The sequence below is a fragment of the Hylobates moloch genome, unplaced genomic scaffold, assembly GCF_009828535.3.
Source record: "Hylobates moloch isolate HMO894 unplaced genomic scaffold, HMol_V3 SCAFFOLD_23, whole genome shotgun sequence".
NCBI classification, from domain to species: domain Eukaryota; kingdom Metazoa; phylum Chordata; class Mammalia; order Primates; family Hylobatidae; genus Hylobates; species Hylobates moloch.
This window is the reverse complement of record NW_026652298.1, coordinates 25,797,981-25,813,428: the sequence shown is the minus strand read 5'-3', so window position 1 is coordinate 25,813,428 and position 15,448 is coordinate 25,797,981.

The window sequence follows — 15,448 nt, the reverse complement described above, 5'->3', positions numbered from 1 at the left end:
TTCTCATTGTTTTTCTAACAGTTTTCAGATCTTGTATTTGATGTTACTATGTGCTGAGTGCTGCTTTGAGTGCTTTTTAACATTAATTCATATATTTAAGCCCCCTGACAATCGCAGGAGGAGGGTACCGTGTTCCCCCAGTTTTGCAGATGAAAAAGAAAGGAGAAAATGAAACAATCTCTCCAACACGCCAGAGTTAGTAAGAAGTACGTGGGAGATTCAAACCCAAGTGGTTTGGGTCCAGGGTCTTGTTCCCCCACTGTTGCCCTGCCTCTGACATCAACAGCACAGTTGGTGTCTCCCCTTCTTGCCAATGGCTTTTTCATTACATGGTTAACATCGGTTCTCGTTTCTTCTTCCTGTTTTTTGCTTTTTTTTTTTTAGAGACCCTCTGTTGCCCAGGCTGGAGTTCAGTGGCATGATCATGGCTCACTGCAGCCTCGACCTCCCAGGCTCAAGAAGTCCTCCCACTTTAGCCTCCTGAGTAGCAAGGTTGCAGGTGCACAGCCAGCACACCCAGCTAGAATGAGTTCATGTTTTTTGCAGGGACATGAATGAAGCTGGAAACCATCATCCTCAGCACACTAATACAGGAACAGAAAACCAAACACCACATGTTATCACTCATAAGTGGAAGTTGAACAATGAGAACACATGGACACAGGGAGGGGAACATCACACACCGGGGCCTATCGGGGGGTGGAGGGAAAGGGGAAGGAGAGCATTAGGACAAATACATAATGCATGCAGGGCTTGAAACCTAGATGCTGGGTTGATAGGTACATCAAACCACCATGGCACATGTATACCTATGTAACAAACCTGCATGTTCAGCACATGTATCCCAGGACTTAAAGTTTTTTAAAAAAGAGAAAAAATTTAATTTTTTGTAGAGACAGGGTCTCACTATGTTGCCCAGGCTGGTCTTGAACCCCTGGGCTCAAGCCATCCTTCCACCTCAGCCTCCTGTTGTGCTGGGATTATAGGTGTGAGCCACCACACCGGATCCTTCTCTGTCTTCTTATGCGACTCCTTTCCTGTAACTCCAGTCATTGGGCCCCAGGTGAGTCAGGATAATCAATGCTGTTTTCTGCAATGTCTTTGGACTCTGACTTCAACTTAAATTCATCAACAAACATTCACCAAGCTCTTACCATGTGCCAAGCACTAAGCAGTAAGCAAAGCAGACAAAACCTTGCCCTCATGGGCTTTATAATCTAATGGAGTCAGACAGACAGACAACAATAAATAGAATAAGTGAACAAGGTGGTCAGTGCTCGGAGAGCAATAAAACAAAGTCAAGGCAATTGTGGGTGCTGGCTGAGGCACTGTGATTCCATTGGGATAGTTGGGAAAGGCTTAAATGAGAATGTTACTGGCGGTGAATTCACAGGGGTCTGCAGCAACTTCAATTCTGGCCTCCATAGAAGAAAGAATTCAACTGAGGAGCATAAGGCAGAAGGAGAGACTAGGCAAGTTTCAGAGTAGCAGTGAAAGTTTACTAAAAAGTGTTAGAGGCCAGGTGCGGTGGCTCACACCTGTAATCCCAGCACTTTGGGAGGCCAAGGTGGGAGAATCATGAGGTCAGGAGTTTGAGACCAGCCTGGCCAATATGGTGAAACCCCATCTCTACTAAAAATACAAAAAATTAGCTGGGCGTAGTGGCAGGTGCCTGTAATCCCAGCTATTCGGGAGGCTGAGGCAGGAGAATCGCTTGAACCTGGGAGGCAGAGGTTGCAGTGAGCTGAGATCTTGCCACTGCACTGTAGCCTGGTGACAGAGTGAGACTCAGTCTCAAAAAAAAAAAAAAAAAAAAAAGTGTTAGAGCAGGAATGGCCGGGCGTGATGTCTCACGCCTGTAATCGCCGCACTTTGGCAGGCCAAAGCAGGTGGATCACCTGAGGTCAGGAGTTTGAGACCAGCCTAGCCAACATGGTGAAACCCCGTCTCTACTGAAAATACAAAATTCTTTTGTGGTGGTGCGTGCCTGTAATCCCAGCTACTTGGGAGGCTGAGGCAGGAGAATCACTTAGCACCCAGGAGGGGAAGGTTGCAGTGAGCCAAGATCAAGCCACTGCACTCCAGCCTGGGCGACAACAGAGCGAGACTCCATCTCAAAAAACAAACAAACAAAAAAAAGTGTTAGAGCAGGAATGAAACAAAAAACGGTACACTTGGAAGAGGACCCAGCAGGTGACTTGAGAGATCAAGTGTGCTGTTTGACCTTTGACTTGGGGTCATACACTGGCATACTTCTGGGGTCTTGCGTCCCTTCTCCCCTGATTCTTCCCTTGGGGCGGGATGTTATCTGGAGCAGTGGCCTGCTAACGCCTGGAGAGAAGCATGCTGAGTGTGCTTACTGGAGTTGTACGCATGCGCAGTTAAAGCGTTCTTCCCTTACCAGTCAAATGTCCCCAGGTGGTCATACACCAGTTAAACTCTGCCTTTTTGCCTCTTAATGTGCATGCTTGAGCCTACTTGCCCAACTCTTGAGATCTTATCGGGAAGCTGCTGATCACCAGTTTCAGGTGTTTCTGTTCATTGGGAAACTGCCTTTCCCTGGTGCTGGCTGCAACCAATTATTATTTTAGAGAGACAGTTAACCGCCACCTGACCATGGTTGCCTGACATTCCTGGTGGTGGGGGAGGAGTCCTCTCCTGCCCTGTTCATGTCTGACTAGCTAACTACTGTAACTAGAAGATGACACCTTCTTCAGAAGCTTGAAAAAGGCAGGGAGACAAGGTAAGGGAGGGAGACAGGCAGATATCTGGGTGCACAGCATTCCAGACATAATGAACAACCAGGGCAATGCTGCCAGGTGAGCACCTGCCTGGCGTGTTTAAGAAACTGAAAGGAAGCCAGGGTGATGGAAGGGTGTGAGGAAAGGGCAGGAAAATAGCTTGTGCAGGTGAGAGAGATGCTGGGGGCTGGATGGTGGGGGCCATGCAGGCTCTTATAGGAACACTGGCTTTATTTCTAAGAGAAACGAGGATCCCCTTGATGCTGCTGTTAACTAATGAATGACAACACTGCAGCTATGTTTAATCAGGTTTTCTCTGGCTGCTGTGGAGAGAACAGAGCAAGGTTGGAGGCAGGGCTGTGAGTTAGGAGGTGACTGCGGAATCAAGGGAGAGACAGTGTGGCTTGGACCTAAGTGATGGCCGTGGGGACAGTGAGATGTAATCTGATTTGGGAAATATTTTGAACATGAAGCCAACAGGATTTGCTGATGAATTGGGTGTGTATTACGAGCAAAAGACAGGAGCTGTGATGACTGAAAGCTCTTGATATGGAAAAGCTTTTGGTGGCATGAGCTGGGAAGGAAGTTCAAGAATTCCATTTTGGATATGATAAGTTTAATACTGTTAGGAAACAATTCTCCATGGGCTGTTTGTATTTCTGCACATTGTGGCTTTCTATTCTGGATGACTTTTTTTTTTTTTTTTTGAGACAGGGTCTGACTCTGTCACCTTGGCTGGAATGCAGTGGTGCAATCTTGGCTCACTGTAACCTCCACCTTCCAGGCTCAAGCCATCCTCTCACCTCAGCCTCCTGAGTATTTAGGACTACGGGCACAGCCACCACCTCCATTTAATTTTTTTTTTTTTTTGAGATGGAGTCTCTCTCTGTTGCCCAGGCTGGAGTGCAGTGGGGCAGTCTCAGCTCACTACAACCTCCACCTCCTGGGTTCAAGCGATTCTCATGCCTCAGCCTCCCAAGTAGCTGTGATTACAGGTGTCTGCCACCACACCCGACTAATTTTTTTGTATTTTTTTCTAGAGACGGGGTTTTGCCATGTTGACCAAGCTGGTCTTGAACTCTTGGCCTCAGGTGATCCACCCACCTAGGCCTCCCAAAGTGCTAGGATTACAGGTGTGAGCCACCATGCCCGGCCCCAGCTAATTTTTGTATTTATTGTAGAGATGGGGTTTCTCCATGTTGCTTAGGCTGGTGTTGAACTCCTGGGCTCAAGTGATCGGCCTGCCTTGGCCTCCTAAAGTGCTGGCATTACAGGCATGAGCCACCATGCCTGGCCTCTGGATGATCTTTTCAAGACATCAAAAGGCATATAAACTTTATATTTATATTGCGAACAGCCTTAGTAGGCAGAGATAGTGTCTCCCTTCTGGGCAGAGGGCAGATTTGTTTGCTGTTCAGGCTAATAAAGATAATGCCTCCCTCTGGGGCAAAGGTTGAGCAGATTTGCCTGCAGCTTATTATAAAATACAGGGTTTTTCTAAACTCCAGGTTTCTCAGTCATGTGTAGAGCATCTGCCTTGACCCCCTCTGCACCACCCCAGAGACTTGGTGAGGGATGCAGGGAGGGAACTGATGCAAACATGAAGCTCATGCTGCCGCTATGAGGTGGGTAATAGGATCTTTTGTCTCTGATCCAGGAGTCTCATGTCTTCTGCCAGAATTCATGAAGCTGTGGCAGAATACCTTGTTAGTTTGGAAGTACGGTTAAATCCCCAGCCCCTTTTTCAGTTCTTGACAGAGATGTCTATTAGACATCCAAGTGGCGATGCTGGGTGAGCAACTGGGTGCATGAACTTGGAGTTCGGGGAGGAGTACAGCCTGGAAATATAAACATGTGAATCAGAGGATTTTTTTTTTACAGCCATGCATCTGGATGGTGGAGAAGAAAAGTTATGGAATTAAAGCCTGGGAAAAGCCAGCACAGAAAATTGGGGTAAGGAAAGAGAGAGGACAGCTGGAAGAGAAGGGATTAACCAAAGAGGCTGAGAAGGAACAGCTGTGAGATAGGAGAGAACCCAGAGAGTAGCATCCTGGAAGCCAAAGAAATAAATAAGGAGGAAGGAAGGGATAACTGTGACCTTTGTTGCAGTAGGCTAACTATTGAATCTGGTAATAAGGAGGTCACTGATGAGCTTAAGAGCAGCGTGTGTGTGTGTGTGTGTGTGTTAGAAGTACTTAGGAGAAGATGGAAAGGGAAGAATTGGAGATATGGTGAGCTAGACAATGCTTTTGAGGAGTTTTCCTGCAAAAGAAAGAGAAACACGAGATTGAAGCTGTAGAGGGCTGTGGGGCCAGGAAAGAACATTTTTTTATTTTATGTTTTTTGAGATGGAGTTTCGCTCTTATTGCCCAGGCTGGAGTGCAATGGTGCAATCTCAGCTTGGCTGAATCTCAGCTCACCGCAACCTCCGCCTCCCGGGTTCAAGCAATTCTCCTGCCTCAGCCTCCCAAGTAGCTGGGATTACAGGCATGTGCCGCCACGCCCAGCTAATTTTGTATTTTTAGTAGAGACAGGGTTTCACCATTTTGATCAGGCTGGTGTCAAATTCCTAACCTCAGGTGATCCGCTCGCCTCAGCCTCCCAAAGTGCTGCGATTACAGGCATGAGCCACCATGCCCGGTCAGAACTTTTGTTTTTAACCAAAGAAGTACCAGGGAATCCAAATGCTAGAGGAAATGCTGCTCTCAGGAGGAAGAACTGATGATAAAGGAAGGAGAAAAGGGAAGTGTTGGAGCGATGTCCGCAGATAGATAAGACAAGGTGGGGTCTCTGGCAGATGGAGGAGTGGGTCTCAACCTGGAGCCTAGAAAGTTTGTTCACAAAAACAGTCCGCGACACCGATGTGGAAAAGTAGGGAAATTAAATGGCAGGAGCTTGGTGGGAACTCTCTTCTGCTTCCTTCCCCTTCCCTGGTCAACCTAGGAAGCAAGGTCCTCAGGCAAGTGGGGAAGGAGGAAAGTCGGAGGTAGGAGGGGAGACAGAGCTGGTGGCTTCATGCCTGGGAGAGTGACAAGATCAGCAAAATGCAGCGATTGAGACAGCATTGAGGACCCACTTGCGGCTCATGGCCTTAGAGGGAGGACCTGTACCTTTACGGTGGCTGTCAGTGTGGCACTCAGAGCTGTGGCAGTTATGCTTCTTACCCTGTGGACGGCATTGTTCTGCCAGGAGGGAGCAGAGCAAGAGATAAAGAGGGCAACTTCTGTGTTTTGGTCCCCGGTTCCAGCTCTTCTCAAATCCCACCTCTATCCCTGAGCTTCTTTCAGTTAGACTGTTTCATTCTATCAGACACGTCATTGTACCAGCTATAGAGACAGAAACCCAGCCTGAGTGGCTCCAACTAATATGGGGCTCATTCTTGGGTGTGAAGAAAAGTCTAAGGATGGGCCGCAGACAGCAGAGCACCAGGAACCCAAGCTGCTTCTTTCTTTCTGGCTCACCACCTGTAGTACTGGCCTCTGTCCTCATGGTCACAGGGCAGCTGCTGGAGCTCCAGCTATCCTTTCCACATTCCAGTCCAAAAGAATGGGAATGATGGCTGGGCACCGTGGCTCATGCCTGTAATCCTAACAGTTTGGAAAGTCGAGGTGGGCGGATTGCTTGAGCTCAGAAGTTAGAGACCAGACTGAGCAACATGGCGAGACCCCCATCTCTACTAAAAATACAAAAATTAGATGTGGTATCGTGTGCCTGTGTCCAAGCTACTTTTGGGGCTGAGGCAGGAGAATTGCTTGGGCCTGGGAGGTCGAGGCTGCAGTGAGCCGAGATTGCACCACTGCACTCCAGCTGGGGTGACAGAGTGAGACCCTGTCTGAAGTTAAGAATAGAAAAAAATAATGGGAATGGCAAGGCACAAAGGGCACTCAATCCCAACTTATTTGGGATCTTCCCTCCCACCCCAAAGGATTTCTTGGGAGCTCTACCAATTGTATCTGCTGTCCTCTTTCCAATCACTCCTAACTTACAGGAAAGCTAAGAACCGTTGCTTTTAGTTTGGGCTCATTATCACCCCAACTCAAATCAGAATTCTTGACCAAACAAGAAAGGAAGAATGGGTATTTGAGAAGCAGCTAACAGACTCTGGCATATCAAACAGGCTTCCAGTGAACTCCTGTTTTCCTTGTGGAAGAGAGTTCTTAGAGGTGCAGGTGCAAGGAGAGACTTGCAAGGGTAGCACAGAGGCTGTGAGTCCTCAGAAGGTCAAAGTGCTGGGACAAAACAAAGTCAGATCATTTCTTAAGCAATGTGGTGCTTTCTGATTTTCTTCCCTCCTCCCCATCTCCCACCCCCGCCCCCAACACCCTACACTTAGCCCTTGTGGAATAGAATTCTTAGGAGTGCAGGTAAAAGAGATTTGAGAGACACAGAGAGAAATAGCAATAGGTGCAGGATGGGTTGACATTGGGGTGCAGAGAAGAAGCTACAAACAAGATGGGAAAGGTGATTTGGGGACTATGGGGCTGAGCCTGCCGACTTAAAGATACAGGGGCTAAATAGAAACATCTGTGGCATACAGAACCTTTGAGAAGGGTGAGGAGGGTAAAGTTAAGAAATTTAAAAAGTATTTAGACCAAAACTATTTGAGATCTAATACATCAGTTGCTCTCAATTCTTCTTTGGTAAGATGGATATTTTTAACTCTTTTTCTTTTTTGGTGAACTTTTTCCTAACCCATTCCATAGCTCCCACCATGACCATGCAAATAGTTATTACTAATCACTTTAAGAAAATCCAAAATGCCCAAAGAATGACAATGAATTTAGCATCATTTGTACATCACACATTTGAAAAATGGGCCTACAGTTATTTGTTCAGTCAATAGATGATGCTTGATGCATAAATGGAATAAGAGTTGTTAAACAGTCGCATTTCTTGAGAAGGTTATGAACACTCCAGTGTCATTGTCTGGGTAAGGTCTGCCCTGACCAACCTGTTTCCCCTTGTCCTATTTTAGTCACTCTAGCAAGTCAGCTTCCTTTTCTTTTTCTTTCTTTTTTTTTTTTTCTTTTAGAGACAGGGTCTTTATCTGACACCCAGGCTGGAGTGCAGTGGTGCAATCTAGCTCACTGTAGCCTTGAACTTCTGGGCTCAAAGAATCAAGTAGCTACAGGTGAGCACTACCACGCCTAATTTTTAAATTATTTTTCTTTGTAGAAAAGAGGTCTGGCTATGTTGCCCACGCTGGTCTCAAAGTCCTGGACTCAAGCAATCCTCCCGCCTTGCCTCAGCCTCCCAAAGTGCTGGGATTACAGGCATGAGCCACCATGCTCAGCCTCTTTTTATTGTTTTCATAGCACTTATCACTCTCTGATATTACTTGTTTATATATTTGTTTGTCTTGACCTGTCTGCCTCCTTAGAATGCAAGCTTGATGACAGGAGGGACTTTCTGTGTCTTATCCATGGATGAATTCCCATGAATCCCTGGCATGAACACTGTCCTAACTATTGAATCAATTCTCCACAAATATTTGGTGAATATGATTTGTTTAAGTCCTCAATATACGGCTTGGCACCTAGTAAGTGCTCAATAAATGTTCGCTTTTATTGCCGTCATCGTCATCATTGTCTTCCTTGTTATTGGCACAGTCATAAATAAGCCTATGGCCCCAGGGGTTAGATTAGGCACCCATAACATACAATCAACTTTTTTTTTTTTTTTTTTTTTAAGATGGAGTCTTGCTTTGTCGCCCAGGCTGGAGTGCAGTGGCACAATCTTGGCTCATTGCAACCACCACCTTCCAAGTATCTGGGACTACAGGCATACGCCATCATCCCCGGCTAGTTTTTGTCATTTTAATCGAGACAGGGTTTCGTCATGTTGGCCAGGCTGGTCTCAAACTCCTGGCCTCAAGTGATCCGCCTGCCTCGGCCTCCCAAAGTGCTGAAATTACAAGGCATGAGCCACCAAGCCCAGACCACAATCAACAAGAAAAAAAATGTCTGCCAGTGTAGTCTGAGACTTGGACTGCACCCCCTTTTCAAACATCAGAGCCTTGCAAGGGTAGCACAGAGGCCGTGAGTCCTCAGAAGGTCAAAGTGCTGAGACAAATTCAGATCATCTCTTAAGCAATGTGCTGCTGTCTGATTTTCTTCTCTCTTTCCCATCTCCCACTCCTGCCCCAACACCCTACTTTTGCAAATTGATGTGATTTTCTTCTGCACACATGATAGGTGCCCTCTCCACATAGGACCTCGCTTTCCTTTGCTGTCTCCAGATTTTTTTTTACCGGAAACTCTGCAGTCAGAGGAACGTTATTTACTACCTAGAGCTCCCTCTGCTGATGCATTGGGTAGATGATTAGCCTGGAAGCCTGAGGATTTCAGCAGAAGCACAGCTGGGCTCGGTGGGGTTTGTCACCTGCCTATGCCTGTGGTCTGATCAGAGGCTGTTTCTTTCTCTTGGACTGGGGAAAGAGGTACAGGTGATGCCTCTCTGTCTATGACCTCGCATGCTGTGGGTGGGGCTCCAGGGACGTTCGAGGTCCTGGCTCCTCTGACCTCCATGTGGAATCCTTGTGCTTGCAAATGCTTATTGGAGAGACTCTGGGATTCCTAGCGGGCTGGGAGGGTGTTCAGCGTACCACTCACTGACACTCAGAAACAGGTGACCCACCTGTTCATGATTTCTGTCTCGATGCAGAAGTGAAACCTAGGGGGAATTTTTTAATTTTTCAAGAGCAAAGTCAGGGTCAATTTGTAGAGTCTGGGTAAAAACAGGCTCTAATAAACCAAAAAGAAATAAATGCATGATCGAAATTTTAAAAAAGAATGTATTTGGCTAAATTTAACTCTTAGGCTGAAGTTTATTTAAATGCTGAAGGCATGTCCAGCCCTAGCTCTCTGGCACCTGGGGCAGGAGCATTGAGGCAAGGGGAGAAGATTGCTTTACAGACCACCCTGCCAATGCAACCAGGCTAATATTCCTTCAACACTGCAATTGGCCGGTGCTATCATTTTATATAAACTAGATGACACTCTGCTATATACACTGCCCCATTTCCCTGCCTCCAACCCCCCAGCCTTAAAACATACGTATTATTTTTCTTCTCTACTTACAGTTGAGAGTATCGAGGTTTGGTGACATTAAGTAACCCGCCTAACATCACCCAACTAACAAGTTGCCAAGATGGTGTTTGAACTTGGGTTCCTTGAACTTGTAAGCACGGGGTTCCAACCTGCCAGCATCCCAGGATCATTCCTACCTGCCCCATAGATCAGTGTTCATTCCAGTACCAAAATTTATTCAGTGCCCTGCACTGTGCAAAGCACTAGAAAAAGTAGAGATGAATGGTCCTAACTTGTGAGGGTATGTGCAATCTTCTATCAAAGTCGAGGATGAGGTTTTAGTACTACTTTCTCCAGGCATCCCTGGATACCTTTGGCCACTCATAATTGGCAGTGCCCTACTGTTATTAATAAAAACTAATAAAAATTAAAATAAATAAATAAAAATTAATAATAAAAAATCAGTGGGTGTGGTGATGTGCACCTGTAGTCCCAGCTACTTGAGAGGCTGAGGCCAAACAATTGCTTGAGGCTGGGAGTTTGAGGCTGCAGTGAGCCATGATTGTGCCACTGCACTCCAGTCTGGTCAACAGAGTGAGAGCCTGTCTCACATAAATGAAGAAAAATAAATAAGACACATATCATCTAACATTTACGGAGCGCTTACTATGTGTCAGTCACTATAGGAAAAAGCCTTTCTTACGGATTATCTCATTGAATCCTTGTAAGAAACTTATGAGAATGGCCCTTTTATCAGCCTCATTTTACAGATGAGAAAACTGAGGCCTCGAGGTAAACAATTGATACTTAGAAATCCGAGTCAAAAAGTAGCAGAGCTGAGTAAACCTGGGAAATCTGGCTCTTAACCGTTTTTGCACACTGACTTGGCTGTGGCTGCCCCCTCCTCTGATCCCAATCCACGCCTGTCTTATCCCCTGACCTCTTTTGACAGCTCCTTGAGAGAGAAGAACCCTGTGCCCCTGGCCTCCCACTTTCTCTCACAGCCCCCAGCTCAGTGCTGGGCACACCTAGGAGCTGAAAACTACTGATTAACTGATTTACTCCCCACTTCACTGGAAAATGACGATGAAACAAGATTTGGGGTGGAGGTGGGGAGGGAATCCCACAGATCAGTCTGGGGCTTCTTTACAGCTCTGGCTCTTGGTCAAGTGAGATTAGGAACGATATTTTAAGAGCAGAGTTCCTTAGGAAATCTTCTACACGCCTATATTTTGCTTGCCTAGCATGATGCCCGGCACATAATAGGGTCCAATACCTCTTTGTTGAATGACTGAATGAGCTTTAAAAATTCTAAGGAGGCCGGGCGCGGTGGCTCACGCTTGTAATCCCAGCACTTTGGGAGGCCGAGGTGGGCGGATCACGAGGTCAGGAGATCGAGACCATGGTGAAATCCTGTCTCTACTAAAAATACAAAAAAAAATTAGCCGGGCGTGGTGGCGGGCGCCTGTAGTCCCAGCTACTGGGAGAGGCTGAGGCAGGAGAATGGCGTGAACTCGGGAGGCGGAGCTTGCAGTGAGCCGAGATTGCGCCACTGCACTCCAGCCTGGGCGACAGAGCGAGACTCCGTCTCAAAAAAAAAAAAAAAAAAAAAAAAAAAAAAAATTCTAAGGAATCTCACTGCTGTTGCTAGGGCTGCCGCTGGAGTCTCAGGCGGTGCTTTTCAGCTCTGTCTTATACATCAAGCTCTGCCTGTCTCGCTTTTACACCACAGTGGAAACCAAAGGCAGGGCCCCTTCGAATGCAAAGTGGCTGCTTTTGCTTGGTTTGGCTTAGAAGACATGATGCCCGGCCCCTGCTCCCAGGGGGTTCTGGCACTGCCCAAACCAACTGCGCCTCCTGGTACTGAGATATATGTGCATTTCAGATTCGTCAAAATTCACACCCTTCTCCCACTCCAAGCCACCTGCTGTTCTGATCTCATCTTTGCCTCACCTCCTTACCCAAAGATTCTTGAGGTGCAGGAAGACAGCTCCAGTGACCCCAGAAGCTTGCCTTCCTATTCTCCGAACTCGGGTGATTTTTCATCCTAAAACCATCACATAAGCCGTTTATGGCATCCATAACCCGCCTGGAGCCTTTAAACCTCTTTCTTGCGTGGCTTTTTATGAGTCTGAGATAAACAAACAACTCTCTCTCTCCAGGGACTTGGAGCCCAGATCCTTAACCTCACTCCTTAAGCCCATGGCCCCTGAGGGAGCGGAGCCAGAGGGTGGGCCCCAAAGGACTGTGGTTAAATGTGCGATGTGGAGGAAGCGGATAACATCATTGCTGCTAACGGGGAAAGTGCGGCCAGAGACCTTGAAGCAAAGATGAGCCAGAGGGCAGGGTTGCCAAGAGGCTCCAGAGCAGCCTCTGCTGGGTTGAGAAGCTCAGCTGAGCTTCTGGCAACATGTCAGATCTTGGAGGCTGTCTCCTCCCAACCCCTCATTTGGCACTAAAGAAATCTAAGTCCTGGGAAGGGAGGTGGCTTGGCCAAGGTCATATAGCCTCGGGGAGGCTGCGTGGAATAAATGACGGAATCTGTTCCCTGCACCCACTTCTTTCCCATCAGACCCTGATCTCTATAGGGCATCCAAGTCATTACAGGGAGGCTGGCTTCACCCCAATGGTGGAGGTGAAATATGGGATCTTGGCCAAGTTGATCGGCATTTTCTAACTCCCTGGCCACATTGATTGGTCTCGGAGTGACCCAGAACTTAAGGCTGGTCTAATCAGAAGAAAAATCTCTGAATCTTTGAGGAAAATCCTGGGAAATACTGGCCCTCCTTTCCCTGGGCTAGAAATGAACACAGGATACAAACTGGTTGCAGCAGCTGAGGCCAGGCATCGTGTGACATCAAGAGGGAATAAGGTGGACTCCATGGAAAGCAGAGAGGAGAGATGGAAAGAAAAGGAATCCCAGGTGATAGTTCTGAGTTGCTAGATCAAACCTTACCTGAAGCCTTTCCTCTGCAATGTTCAGCTACATGATCCAATAAAGTCTATTTTTAAGACAGACTGGGCTGGGCACAGTGGCTGATGCCTGTAATCCCAGCACTTTGGGAGGCTGAGGCAGGCAGATCACCTGAGGTCAGGAGTTTGAGATCAGCCTGGCCAACATGGTGAAACCTCGCCTCTACTAAAACCGCAAAAATTAGCTGAGCGTGGTGGCATGTGCCTGTAATCCCAGCTGCTCGGGAGGCTGAGGCATGAGAATCTCTTGAACCCAAGAGGCAGAGGTTGGAGTGAGCCGAGATCACACCACTGCACTCCAGCCTGGGTGATGGAGTGAGACTGTGTCAAAAAAAAAAAAAAAAAGACTAAGTCTTATTACTGTTAGTAATAGATGTTCTTGCTTGTAAACAAAATATCCCCAACTGATAAACAGATGACTGGTGGCCCTAGAAACTTGCCTCTGGTCTTTTACTCCTGGTTAGGGGTGCTGGGCCCAAAGGGAAGGCCTCTATGCCTGGCTACATGCCTGGATAAGCTTTAGATACAACTAAGGTTGACTGGTTTGGAGTTTAGAGCCCCCACTAGCAGACATTTTATACTTCCCTTGTTCAGGCAAGTGGGTTGGCTAATTACATGGGTTCAGAAAGCATTTTCTTGGCGCTTACTCCTGTCCTGCCCTCATGAATCCTTAGCATTTTTGCACATCTCTATAGCAATGCTTATCTCACCATATATATATATATATATATATTTATATTTTATATATTTACGTATAATATAAATATATATATATATTTATATATATGTTTTTTAGATGGAGTCTTGCTCTGTCACCCAGGCTGGAGTGCAGTGGTGTGATCCCAGCTCACTGCAGCCTCTGCCTCCTCGATTCAAGCGATTCTCTTGCCTCAGCCTCCTGAGTAGCTGGGATCAGGGGTGTGAGCCACCACGCCCGGCTAATTTTTGTATTTTTAGTAGAGACGGGGTTTCGCCATGTTGGCAAGGCTGATCTCGAACTTCTGACCTCAGGTGATCCGCCTGTCTTGGCCTCCCAAAGTGCTGCGATTGCAGGCATGAGCCACTGCGCCCAGGCCTATCTCACTATATTTTAATGATTAACATCCACATCAGGCTTCTGTAGACCTCAGGCTTGCTGAAGATGACATTAAACCTCATTCACCTTTGGATGCGTGCACCGGCCATGTCTGACACAAGCTTTGTATTCACGGATGCTTCTGGAGTGGATGAAACAATCTCTTCCCGCTCCCTGCCTCTTTGTCTGATGAGCCTTCATTACACTCCACTTTCTTCCCTTTGTAAATTAGGATGAGGTGAAAAAGCACAGCAGACAAGATGCGAAGCATTCACGCCAAGTCCTCAATTCACAAACTGAGGATTTGATCTGCTGTTGTATTCCCAGAGTGCTAGGTCCCGTATGGGACACCAACTCCATCCCATATGCTCACTGTTCTGCGCTGCTGTGTATAAAGCCCTGGGCAAGAGGACAAGGGAGAGAAAAACCGGAAAGACTGAGTCAGGGAAGGCTCGGGATGAAATTTGAGTCTGTTGGGATCATTCTGCCTAAACGACAGAGGAGAGAGCTTGGGCCCGGGGAGGAGTCCCCCTCCTCCTGGCTCAAGGTCACCGGGACAGACCAGTCAGGATGGGAAAGAACTCCACTTTCAGGAGCAAGACCTGTTTCCCCAGGACCTGGGCCCTGTGCAGACAAGAAGGCGGACTTCAGGATGGATGGGGAAAAGGGACACGCTGGGAGGCTCCCGGGCAAGCCTCTGGGGCTTGCATCCTGAGAAGGTTTGAGTAACTCCACGGGTCTCCCTGTTGCCGCTATACCACTTGCCAACTGGGTTTGGAGTCTCTTGGCTTGTGAGTCCTCAGGGACCAGAGAAGTGACTCAGTGAACACTTAGTACATCCTTGGCACCGGGGATTGTGTGTGATTCAGGAGTCACTCACAGAGCTTGTGCTGATTAACTCCAGAAACTCACCCAAAGCCTCCTCTCCACCCCTTCTAGCCCAGGATGAAGGGATCAGACTGTGGCTCTGACACTCCTAAAATGTTTCTCACGTGTCCACCTGCCAACTGGTCTGGTACCGACAGAAGATCCCTGGACCGCGAACTCCGGGGCTAGGAGCTTCCGCCATGCACTGCCTCCTTCCAGGGGCCCACAGGGAAAACAGGACCTCGGGACCCCCTCTCTTCCTGACCTCCCCTGGATTCTGACCGGGCCCACCCTCAACCAAAGCTCCCCTGTTTCGCTGCCCCCAGCCTCTCTTTTTCCGCCTTGGGAATTGTCCCCCTCGCCCCCCATCCTACTCCCACTACGTCCTGGGGGGTGTCTGTCTTCTCTGATCGCCCCCACCCCCTTTCTTTCCCTCCTGCTTTTCCTCCCTCGGCTCCGCCCCCAGGCCCCGCCCTCTCCGCCCCGGCCCGCGTCCCCCCGGCCCCTTCCCCATCACCCTCCCCTCCAGCGGGGACAGGGGTGTGGGGAGGGGGCATCGCGCGGGCCAGGCGCCCGCCCCTCCCTGCGCGCCCCGTCCTCGAGCGCGCGCCCGGCGCCCCCCTCCGCGGCCTCCCGGCTCCCGCCTCCCCGCCTTCTCCTCCTCCTGGTGACGTCCGGGTCCCTGCCCGTCTGAAAACTCCGCGCCGCGGCGGTGGAGGCGGCGGCGGCGGCGGCGGCAGCGGCGGCGGCGGCGGCGGAGGAGG